The sequence below is a fragment of the Misgurnus anguillicaudatus genome, unplaced genomic scaffold (assembly GCF_027580225.2).
Source record: "Misgurnus anguillicaudatus unplaced genomic scaffold, ASM2758022v2 HiC_scaffold_29, whole genome shotgun sequence".
Classification (NCBI taxonomy): Eukaryota; Metazoa; Chordata; class Actinopteri; order Cypriniformes; family Cobitidae; genus Misgurnus; species Misgurnus anguillicaudatus.
Window position 1 is genome coordinate 11,899,418 of NW_027395279.1, and position 11,638 is coordinate 11,911,055.

The following is an 11,638-nucleotide window of genomic DNA, read 5'->3' on the forward strand; positions in this document are numbered from 1 at the left end:
TAGGCCTTAGTTATATTAGGACATTTAAAGGGATTTTGTCAGTTTTTGTACTTAAATCGCTATGGTGAGTAGGACTATTTATTCCATGTCGAGAAAGAGAGAGATTGTGTGAACTAGGATACCGTTGTGCGTCTCTTAACAGCACTGTTATTGCCTCGGTCAAGAGAGCTGCTTGGAACTACATTCACCATGCGTTTCCCAGAACATAATTGCACACCTCAGAACGTTTATCAGCCAATCAGATTCAAGCATTCAATGGACCCATAGTATAAATATATAAATATATCAATGACAGTGTGCAGCAGAGCAGGCAGACTAACATTAGCTGATAGCAGATAATATATCAGTTGACGCTATTTAACAATATTTACATCACTGGGTACTCCCACAGGCCAAAAACATGCAAGTTAGGCTAATTGGAGATACCAAATTGTCCCTCCCCCAACCTGTGTATGGATCAACTTGTCTGAATAAAACTTCTGTATTGATTAACTGGTTCTCGCCATGAATACAGCTATAGATGCTGGAATGGATAATATGAGTACTATGAAAAGTTGCCTGTTTTCACAACTTATTTACAGATTAAACTTAAAAACAGAATAATACTTAAAAGCTGCTGTGTGACAAGGTGTACATCTAACAAGCCAAAAAAGCATAAATAAGTTTTTATAAGCTGTCGACTTCAAAAAAACGAGCGTTTAAAGACACAAAAATGGTGGATCTATCAGCACCGCGTCAGTGCCGTTGCTCGCGGCAGAAGTTGAACACTTCTCAACTTTTCAAGCGGCAACGCGTGCGTCAGCCAATCAGATCGCCTTATGCAAATAACCTAGGCAGAGCCAGCCAATTATGTTTATGGAAGACCGGAGCATGTGTTGTGGCCACTGTGATTGGCTGTTGGCCACAAGCCTTCCATCAAGCGTTAACGCTTTCGCCCTGTGTGAATGTACCTTTAAAAGAAAGAAGGTCAACACACAGTTATAATCATGTTCAGTCCAGCTTCATTACTGCATCTGATATTCACCAGTTTACCTTTTTTTTACAAACTACTTTACTATAGTAAAACAAGCCTCATCTTTTCACTGTCCAAGTGAAAAATGTCATGTTTCATATATGGCCAGACAGGTGTTATGTTAATAACATTTTTTAACAAAAAAAAAAAAACCCTAAGAGGAAGATGAAATGTTTATTTAAGTATATGAATATGTTTATTTACTAAAAATCACATAGTCGAAGGAAAGTATATATTATATTATTATTTAAATGTATTTATGAGGACAGTAAAATTAGGAATAGTAGCATATATTCTATTCTATAATAATTTTCCCATTTTCTGTAATATAAAGCTGATTTAAAAACAATGCAATATTGTAGAAAGCACTTTATAAACTTGACTAAATAAATGTATATTTATTTATTTTTTCTTGCATGGTAAAGTATCAGCGAGTGCTGATAGTAATATTTATACATTTGATCATCGAATTTTGTCTTTTATCACTGTATTAATAATGCCTTATCTATGCATTGTCTTTATAAGGTTTTATTATGGGAAACACGTAACCCGAAACCTGCGTTTATATACTGGACTTGACGAAAACTGTAGGAGGAGTTCCCTAAGGTATAACATCGGTAAATGACAAAAACTGCGGCAAAATGACAGAAATAACTCTTCCTGTTTAGTTTACGGCTTTGCTCCAAGACTTTTTTGTAGCTCTTGCCATACCAAATGAAAGAGAGCAAAACAAAAATAAACATATTGATAATCGATAATCAAATGTATAAATATTAGGCTACTATCAGCCCTCGCAAATAACAAATTTAAGTGATCTGGACTTCGTTCTCCTGAAAGCATCGTAACTTCATAATAGCCTATTTGTAATCTATTGTAAGATCTATGAGGGAACTGAAGAAACCAGGGTTATGACGTCACCTGCAGGACAACCGGAAAATTACAACTAAGTTTTCCTCCTGTAGAAAATGTGACTTTAATATTCGTTATGTATATTAATATTTGTTATGTACATTTCGTTATTAGCTTTCATTTTATTGTTTATTTGTTTAAATACTTATCATGACTTTGCGTTTTCATGACTTTCATGAAATTTATTTAGTCAAGTTTATAAAGCGCTTTCTACAATATTGCATTGTTTTTAAATCAGCTTTATATTACAGAAAATGGGAAAGTTATTATAGAATAGAATATATGTTACTATTCCTAATTTTACTGTCCTCATAAATACATTTTAAGTAAGGAATAATTGACGACGGGCCATTGAATTATAAGAAAATAATGCACACCCAATGTGCAATGCGGCACAATGCAAAGCAATGGACCGGAGTCAATTATTCCTCTTATACCACGGTTACCACAAACATTGCTCTGGTGACTATTTTTAATACATTTGACAAGTTAGGTGTGCGGTTATCAGAAATTAATGCATACCCACGGAACATTTCTCAGCCAATCAGAATACAGCATTCAACAGACCCGTGGTATAATAATAATATAAAATATACTTTTCTTCGACTATGAGATTTTTAGTCGATTAATGTGATAACTTCTAAAGTAGACATGCCTTTCCATCTTATATAAAAATGGCCCTTGATAGAAGCAAGAATTATATAATATTGAAGTTTTATTTTATATAAAGAATTTGAAAACAATATCATGAACAGAAGTGCAAAACCATCATTAAGTGCATATCAGCACAATAATTGAAAAAGTGACATCTAAAGGTTATATGTATATCACTTAACATTGTAACTTAAACACATTAACAGTTCTCCTGTTGCTCAGTTAGTGATCATTGCATTAACAGCGCAAAGGTCATTGGTTTTGATCCCACATATAATGATAAATAAAGGTATACTGTAGACTAAATGCACTGTAAGCTGCTTTGGATAAATGCATGTGCCAAATGCATAAATGTAAAGTAATAAATAAAAAGTACATTTGAGTATATGGACAATATGTTGGTACTATAAGGATCTATGATCTTATCCCCAAAAAATAAACAGTTGTTCACAATCACTGCATCAATTTATTTGCCAGTACAATGAAAGTGTTTAATATAAAGAAGACAAATGAAGATGTAAAGGCTGGTCAGCCAGAGAGATTGACATCTGTGATAAAACTGGGACTTGACTGCACAGTCTTACACCAGTCATGTTTCTTGATATCAATCACTATAATTGTCTAATATGGGGAATCAGCACCACTTTCTCATCAGGATACTGGGAGTATTTTTCTTCAAGCATAAGAGAGGAGGACACAAACAAGCCAAAACTAATATCTCTGTTCAGATCGTTATACCAATGTTATGTTTAGTGTTAAATTTTACATTATTAAAGGCGGAGTCCACGATGTTTGAAAAACGCGTTGGAAAAGGAGATGGGCCGACTACCAAAACACACTTATAGCCAATAAAATCAAATTAAATGCCAGGTTGCGTATGTGTGGGGCGGGTCTATCAACAGAAGGTCCAGATTCTATTGGGGTAGGGGCGTGTTTGTTTAGGTGATTTCAAATATCAACATTGGCTTTCAAACATCATGAACTCCGCCTTTAAAATATAACTTACATCCCTCTTGTGTTTTCTTTAGTGTCTGAATTGCCTGTCAACAAAATAGTGATGTGAATACCATATGTATCTCATGTATTTTTTGTTTATCAGTACTGCAGTTTTGATTGAATTCACAATATTCTCTGTTACTAGTGTACACAAAAATGGCTATTGTGTGCGGTGTTTGCTGTATGTTTACTTCCTTTGTGCCTAACCTCTAAAGCCAGATGATCAATTTAAATTTTTCTTTAGATATTTTCTCTTCATCAGGTTTGCCATCTTCTTTGTACAACCATCATACCGGTCATCAACTGAATTCACTGCAATATCCAACTAATATCTGTCCTTCAACAGCCTGTCTTTCATCCTGATAAATAATTTAATAAAATCATTAACCGTGCTTGTGCAATAATATACAGACTCATAATTCAGTCTTACCTTTCAGGCTGCCCTTATATATAGCAGAACACTTAGAGAAGACATCAGAATGTGCTGTGTATGGAAAATTGTCATCACAAACTTCTACTAGTTTAAACAACAAAATCCTTACATCATTACACCTGTAGGTGGTGATCAAGGAGTATTTTTCAGATTATATGTGATGATCTTCTTTTATAAAACGACCCTATGATATAATATTGCTTTGTAAAGTAACAAAAGATTTTAGTGAGGGACAAACTCAGAGGTTTCTTTTATTTTAAGTAGTAGAAACATGATTGGTTAAGAAACATTCCTCATGAGTAGATCTGAAATGTCAAATGAGCGTTTTTTTTTACAGTTCTAAAATATCACAGAGTTTCATGTTTTTTGCCATGTTCACTTCACACGAATGTGTTGCTTTAGTTTGCAAGATGTCATTAAAGTAAAAATGTCAAACAGAGACAAGTTCTGATTGTTAAAACATATTCAGTTTACGTTATCCGATTTGAAATATGTAATATGTAAAAGTGAAAATTAAAAAGGCAGTGATAGGTTAAATGTTGAACTTGTTATAAGTGCATAGTTTGTGGGTTTGTATTAGATATAGCTTTAACAGTCTTCACTGTAAAGACCTAACAAGTTTAACTGAGGATTCAGAATATCTTCATTTAAGTTTGTAAACGTACATGTCAACATTTAATTATTTAAAATTAGGGATGCACGATATATCGCCCGACATATCGTTATTGGCCGATAACTGCTTATATTTAATATTATCGGTCTGATAGCAAAATTAGGCCGATAAATGAAAGCCGATAAATTATGGATTATTTTGGTTTGTTGAACCACTTCACTTGCTCATTGCTGGCCATGTGGAGTTTTGATTGGTGCTTTCTGTGACATAGCACGAAGATGACACATGTTGCAGGCTTAAGAAGAGTATGCTAGTCTAGCGCAAAGACAAGATGTCCGCGATCTGGGAGTTTTTCATTGTGAAATTAATATGAATATTTATCGGCCTATATATATATATATATATATATATATATATATATATATATATATATATATATATATATATATATATATATATATATATATATATATATATATATATATATATATATATATATATACAGGCACGTGCAGAGGGGGGGGTAATATATATATATATATATATATATATATATATATATATATATATATATATATATATATATATATATATATATATATATATATATATACAGGCACGTGCAGAGGGGGGGGGCGGGTGCCTGCCCCTTTACCCCTGGATGACCAAAGTGCCCTTTTTGTCAAGGCATTTTTTTTTTATTAAATGCCCTTTTGTGAAGGCCTGCCCAATCTAACTATTAGTAAAATTAATACAAAATAATTTAGCCGCAAATAAAATTAGTCACATGATGACGTATTGACCTTTTATTGGACAATCTCTTCAGGGAAAGCTCACAGCGCTAGCAGCGCCCACACGTGCACACGGTGCGCAGTACACTACAGGGAGGAAACCCCTCGAGCCGTGAGGAACAACGTGAGGAGAGCATGCACAGCTTTTGTTTATTGCTGTCTGTGTGTATTAACATCTCTAGAACGTTAGATGCAAACAGGGCTCTCAAGTCTCACGCATTTCAGCCAGTTCACACGCCACACCTTGTATTTCTCACGCTGAAAATAAAACATTCTTCCCATATAAAAACAATGGATGAGGCAAAGGCAGGGACGTTCTCTGCCGGGAGTTCATACAGGTAGTCTCGAGTTTTTAGGTGTGCTCAACTTCACGCAGCAATGCAAGAACCGAAACGCACATGACATCAAAGTACCGCGAGAAATATTCGGGAAATCATACGGAGGAGTTTGATTTCAAATCGCTCTCGCGCTGTTCTAATGTCATCCACTTGTCACGCGGAGTTTGTTGGAAGAGCAAGATCCGATGAATACGGTAAAAAAAATCTAAATTTTTGTATCATATTGAATTTACGATTCCTGGACTCGCCTTTGATAAAAGACAATGGGAGCTGATGTTGGGTAATATAGCCATACTCGTGCTAAATTATTAACTCAGTCAAAAACTCTCCAGCTTTGCAACCAGTTTTAGTTTACCTGAAAATAAAAAAGTACTAGAGGCTTCATGAAATGAATGAAAGGAGAGATGAATGTCATTATTTTATTGCCCTGTCATCAAGGCATCAAAGTGTGCAAAAAAACAACACAAACACGATTCAAAACTAAAATATGTAGGCTACTCTCTTTGTATACAAATTTCGAACAGGATTAGAATAGAATAGAATTTAATTATATTTTAAATATGACAACAAAAACACAAGCCTGTAAACGTAATAATATCTTAATGTCACAATGAAATATATAATATCATATAATTTCAAAACTGCATATACTGTGTTGACACACACAAACACTTAATGAAATGCACTGTAAGTCGTTTTGGATAAAAGCTGCTGCCAAATGCATAAATATATAGATATAAAACTCAGTCTATATAGATTTTTCTGTCTCACTCTATTTGCAAGGAAAATAAAGAAAAACGTTAGACTTATCATCTTTCTATTCTGTATTACTTTATTATTTGTTTCAGTTGTGTGCTTGCGTGTCAGCGAGCAAAGTGCCCTTTTTATTCTTTGAGCACCTGCCCCTCCAATGGTCTCTGCACGGCCCTATATATATATCGGTTATCGCGCCCCAAATATAAAGAGTTATCGGCATCGGCCAAAATTTCCATATCGCTGCATCCCTATTTAAAATGAGTTGTTGTTGTTACTAAATGTATTCCTTATATTTTATATTTATTGTACTTTTTTAGGTCTAATTTACTTAATCTACACATCTAACAAAGCTCCAACTGCTGTTATTTACTAGTCTCTATATTATCTTTTCTTTGATACACACAAGTGAAACATTTGTAACTTGTGAAACTCAAAATAGGATACTGTAGGTAAGTCAGAAGAGACAGATCTCAGTACAGGCACACACACAGTTATCACTCACTGAGTGAGGCAACACCCAGTATGGCCATCGTAACCATAAAACATCCTGAGCACAAGCAACACTCTTCTGCACAATGACAACCACAAGATCTCCAACAAAACTTAACATGAAACTTTAACAAGTCTTCATCTTTGCTGAAAAACATAAGAAATTCAAATCGTACTCTGAGCCACATGCATGTGTCACAACTTATAATTAATAGGTAAACATGATAAAATGAAAAATCCTGAATTTAGTTTAACTAGAGCGTTGGATTGAATTAATCTATAATCAATCTTTATCTACTAAATTATTTTGAGCTTTTGTGTTTAGGGTGTGCTAGTAACTAGTTAAAATACGGCATGAAACTGTGTACACAATGTAGAAGCTCATAATTGACCAGAAACTACAGATGGTGTTAAATGTCACATTTATTCTTAGAAACTGTGAAGTGAGAATGACAATGAGCATGATAACTTTAATATGAATATAGACTTTAAATCTAAAAAAAATATAATAAAAACAGACATGGTAAATTAAAAATGTCAAAATCTATTGCTTGAGTAGAAGATGCACATGAATTCGTACAATAAAAAAAAAACTTAAAACGAGACAGAAACATGTCAAACTAGGTATGATAATCATCAAGGCCGCCTTAATGCACGGGCTTACCTGGGCTGAAGCCCAGGGGCCTCCCAAGTTCAAGGGCCTCCCAAGTTTGCGTTGATGACGAGCTGAAAATGTCATATTGTTTTGTAACTTGTCGGGTTTTCTGTCAATCACTCTAATTGCACGTTACATGGCTGCTGATTGGTCCGTTGTAACTTAACGTGAAATAAAATGTCAGACGTAACATATTTTTTATCCTGCGTAATGTAATTAAGTGCGCGTTGTCAACTTGACATTCCTGCACGTTAGACTGAGTGTGACAGAGAAACGGGAAATAATCCACCAACAAATGAAAGAGTAATTTCTGAAATTTCATAATGCACTAGTGAGGTGCAGGTCTCTCTCTCTCTTTCGTGCGCGCGCTCGCTCGTTCGCTCTCTGTGCTCGTTCAGCTGAGTCTCTGGCATGCAGAAGTCTCTGACCCGTGCACAAGAAACTGTGCCGCTAAATTAAGAAAGGAGTTCCCGCACATAATGCTGTTAGTTGTTATAAAGTTTAAGTTTACTCGCGTTTATATCAGTGACACGTGCGCAGCTGGAGCGATGTAGTTTGACGCGACGTCAGCTCACAGTACACACATCTGTTGGTAGAAAGACGAGAAAGAGACGCAACGGTAAAGGTGCAAGTCTAAGAAAGTAAAGAGCGACAAAACCATCTCAAATGATCATCCCTTATAGCACCATTATAATCTCACTATCTAAAGATGTTATATACAGGTATGTTCCCTGTCTGTTTTGTGCATATTCATACTTGGTCGGTTTACATGCTTATAAATACAATGCATACTATATCTTCAGTAGCCTACAAAATAAATAACTGATAAAAAAACAAGATTCTGTCTATAAAGACTTAGCTTTTGTTATCATTAATGCATTTAACAAGATTATGTCTATAAAGACTTATCTTTTGTTATCATTAATGCATTTTCACTTTAAAACTAACTTTAACTTATTATATTTTTAAAACTGTGGTGAGCATTTAGTTAGTGAGTGGCAATTTTCTGCAAATTATATTCCAAAAACTATATAAACATAAAGCTTATAAACATATAAACTTTCACACATTTTGGTTTTATTATCACCACAAGTTGCTGTGTGTGGTTGTTAAATAAAGTGTCTTGTGTTTATGCTCAAGTGGGCTCAGTGATATGTTAATAACAATATTATGGTGTTTTCTGGCTCAAAGAGGGAAAACTCACTGTTGTATGTCTCGAAAGAAACTAATGCATTTTGTGATGTGGATTACCTAGATATTACACTTAAAAAAAGAGACTATAAATCGAGGGGAAGGGGGGCCTACAAAACCTCTTAGCCCCGGGGCCTCACATTAGGTTAAGGCGGCCCTGATAATCATACACTCCCAGAAAAAAAAGGTACAATCGTTGTCACTGTGGTAGACTACCTTTTCAAAAAGTACACTTGTGTACCTAAAAGGTGCATACTGGTACCTCAAAGGTACATATTTGTACAAAAATGGTACATATAAGGACTTTAAAAAGTTTCTGGGAAGACTAGGGTTGCTGCTGGTAGAGTTGTTAGTGAGACCAGCATTTTCACCCTCTGGTCTGTGTGGGTCCTAACATAAAAGTATTCACCTTATTCCGCCACGCCCCTTTTTAATTCTTCGCTCTTCCGCATTTTGTCAACCGACTTCCGCTGCTAATATGGCACAGTGCATTCGGTGGTTCGTTTGGTGGTTAGAAGATTGTTTGTAGTTCACTATAACTTTAGCGAAATGACAAATATCGCTACTGCTGTAAATGTTTTAAATTAGGAGCACGGTTAAAACTTCATACGACGCTCGGATAGTCTTATATTGTCCCATCAATCGTCTCGTGGTTAGACGATATGAAGCGGCTGCGGCAAGTAACCTGGCATATTTAATTACCTCGTCCTGTCAGGAGTTGATGGAGCAGCATTGAAAATTATTAAAAGTATGTCTACCAATATTTACACAGTGATTTCGTCTTTTTTTATAGCAAATGTGCACCTTAGCCAGTCCAATAACTATTTCGTTTTTATGTGGTACAATGATAGAATTCATTTGCAAACTTGCCAACACTTATTCCTTCAAATCAGGAAACTTATATCCTACAAAGCTCACATATGGTTTAAGAAATTCCTTACAGATAATATTTGATCACACTGTAAAGGTTTATATAACTGCATGGCAGGTTACATCTGATCACATAGTAAATGTTTAATATAACTGCATGACATGTAACAGCAGATCACATTGTAAAGGTTTAATATAAATGCACAACATCTGATCACATTGTAAAGGTTTAATATAATTGCACAACATCTGATCACATTGTAAAGGTTTAATATAAATGCACAACATCTGATCACACTGTAAATGTTTAATATCACTGCATGACATCTGATCACATATGAAGGTTTAATGTAACTTTACAACAGGTAAAGCAAGACCACCCTGCAATAAATTAAGACACAGCTTTATCGAAGTCATCAGGAGCTGATCCCAAGTGTTTTTCTGGAAGCTGTTGGTGTATGTACTGGTAAAGTGCTTGGCAACTGTGTAATGGATGCAATATCAACCCTGTGTAAAGCTGAACCAAAGATGGTTGTTTCTCAGCAGAGATGTGTACATTTGTGCCAGCTCAACACATTGAAGCAGTTTCTCGGACAGGGTTTACAGGATTAGGATTTAATTATATTAGGACATTTTAGTTTTTACAAACAAACCCTACAAAAAAAAAAACAAGACTGGTGCGTATCTTGTGACAAAACAATGGCACTCATATATGTTGAGGTATGTCAGTAAAAGGTGTTTTTAAATTATTGTAGCTCAAATATGCATTTTAGCTTGGGACCAGGATAAGCCCTGTCCGGGAAACCGCACCATTGTTTTCCCATATCAGATGTAGGTTGCTTCAGGTTGAGTTGTGATTTTAAAGTGTAGTTGTGGTCAGAGACGGATGGATCCTCCCATTGTGTTTCTGCATCACAGTTTAGGAACATGTTGATTGTATCATCCTCACAGTTGTCCACTGCATCACTACACATCAATGCATCTGTGAAAACAATAAAACCATAAACAGTTTTATGTTAGTATTTAAAATAAACTTGCATCATGAGAATTAATATATAACGTTAGCGTTAAATGGCACCCATACTTAAACAGAACAGTGTGTAAGAGAGAGATGCATTAAAAAGAGACAGTAACATTATACACACAGCCTTTAACTTCAGTGTTAAATAATACGTTGTTTAATAGGTCATTATCAATATCTGAATGAAAAGCTGACATTTTAGCATCTGAAATCTCAGTAACTTGTAGGAATCACGTGGGCTACTGTAAGAATGTAATGTACTATAATATCTCGTTGTACTATCGTAAATATAAAAATATAGGTGGACAATTAAAACCATTCAAATAGTTGCATTTTATAAACTAACGTTACTGATCTTAAGTGTATTTGTAGAACGGACTTCACAAATCTAACTTTAGGCGAACGAGCACAAAGTTAGCTAAGATAGCTTACCTGAAACTGGCCACCTTTTCAACACCCGGCGTGGTTTAAAGTTACCGGAACATCGTAGTCGAACCTTGGGATAAGGGTATTCCTCAGTTGGCTTTAAATTGGTAAGAAAGAAACATAAAGGCGCTCGGGTGAGCTTTTTAAGCTTTAACGCGTCGCCTACAGTCACTGCCTCAGCTGCTCATCGTCTATGCGGCCGGAAGAACGTTGACAAAATGAGCGAAATGGCGCCGCCCTTGTTGTCGTGAAAAATAAGGTGAATAGTGATGGGGACACTTTACCATCAAAAAAGCACTTTAAAGGTAAACACCATCGTTTTCCTATATTTATGATATGATATGATTCTTATTTTTCTATAAAGACCACTCTCACCCTGGTTCCCATCTGTTCAAACTGTTGCCCTCTGGTAGACGGTACAGATGTTTAAAGTCACTGACAAATAGACTTAAGGATAGCTTTTTTCCCAGAGCTATTACTGCAC

General features: G+C 35.2%; 1 protein-coding gene and 1 long non-coding RNA gene across 3 annotated transcripts in view; both read right to left on the bottom strand.

Moving 5' to 3' along the window:
• Window positions 1–11,638, bottom strand: part of LOC141362787 (obscurin-like) — a 537,091-nt gene that overhangs the window by 400,784 nt on the left and 124,669 nt on the right. The gene's annotated exons all lie outside the window — the stretch shown is intronic.
• Window positions 9,883–11,426, bottom strand: LOC141362876 (uncharacterized). Its single transcript, XR_012368440.1, has 2 exons — window positions 11,161–11,426; window positions 9,883–10,689 (listed from the first exon to the last, which is right to left on the bottom strand). It is a non-coding gene; the product is annotated as an uncharacterized lncRNA (long non-coding RNA).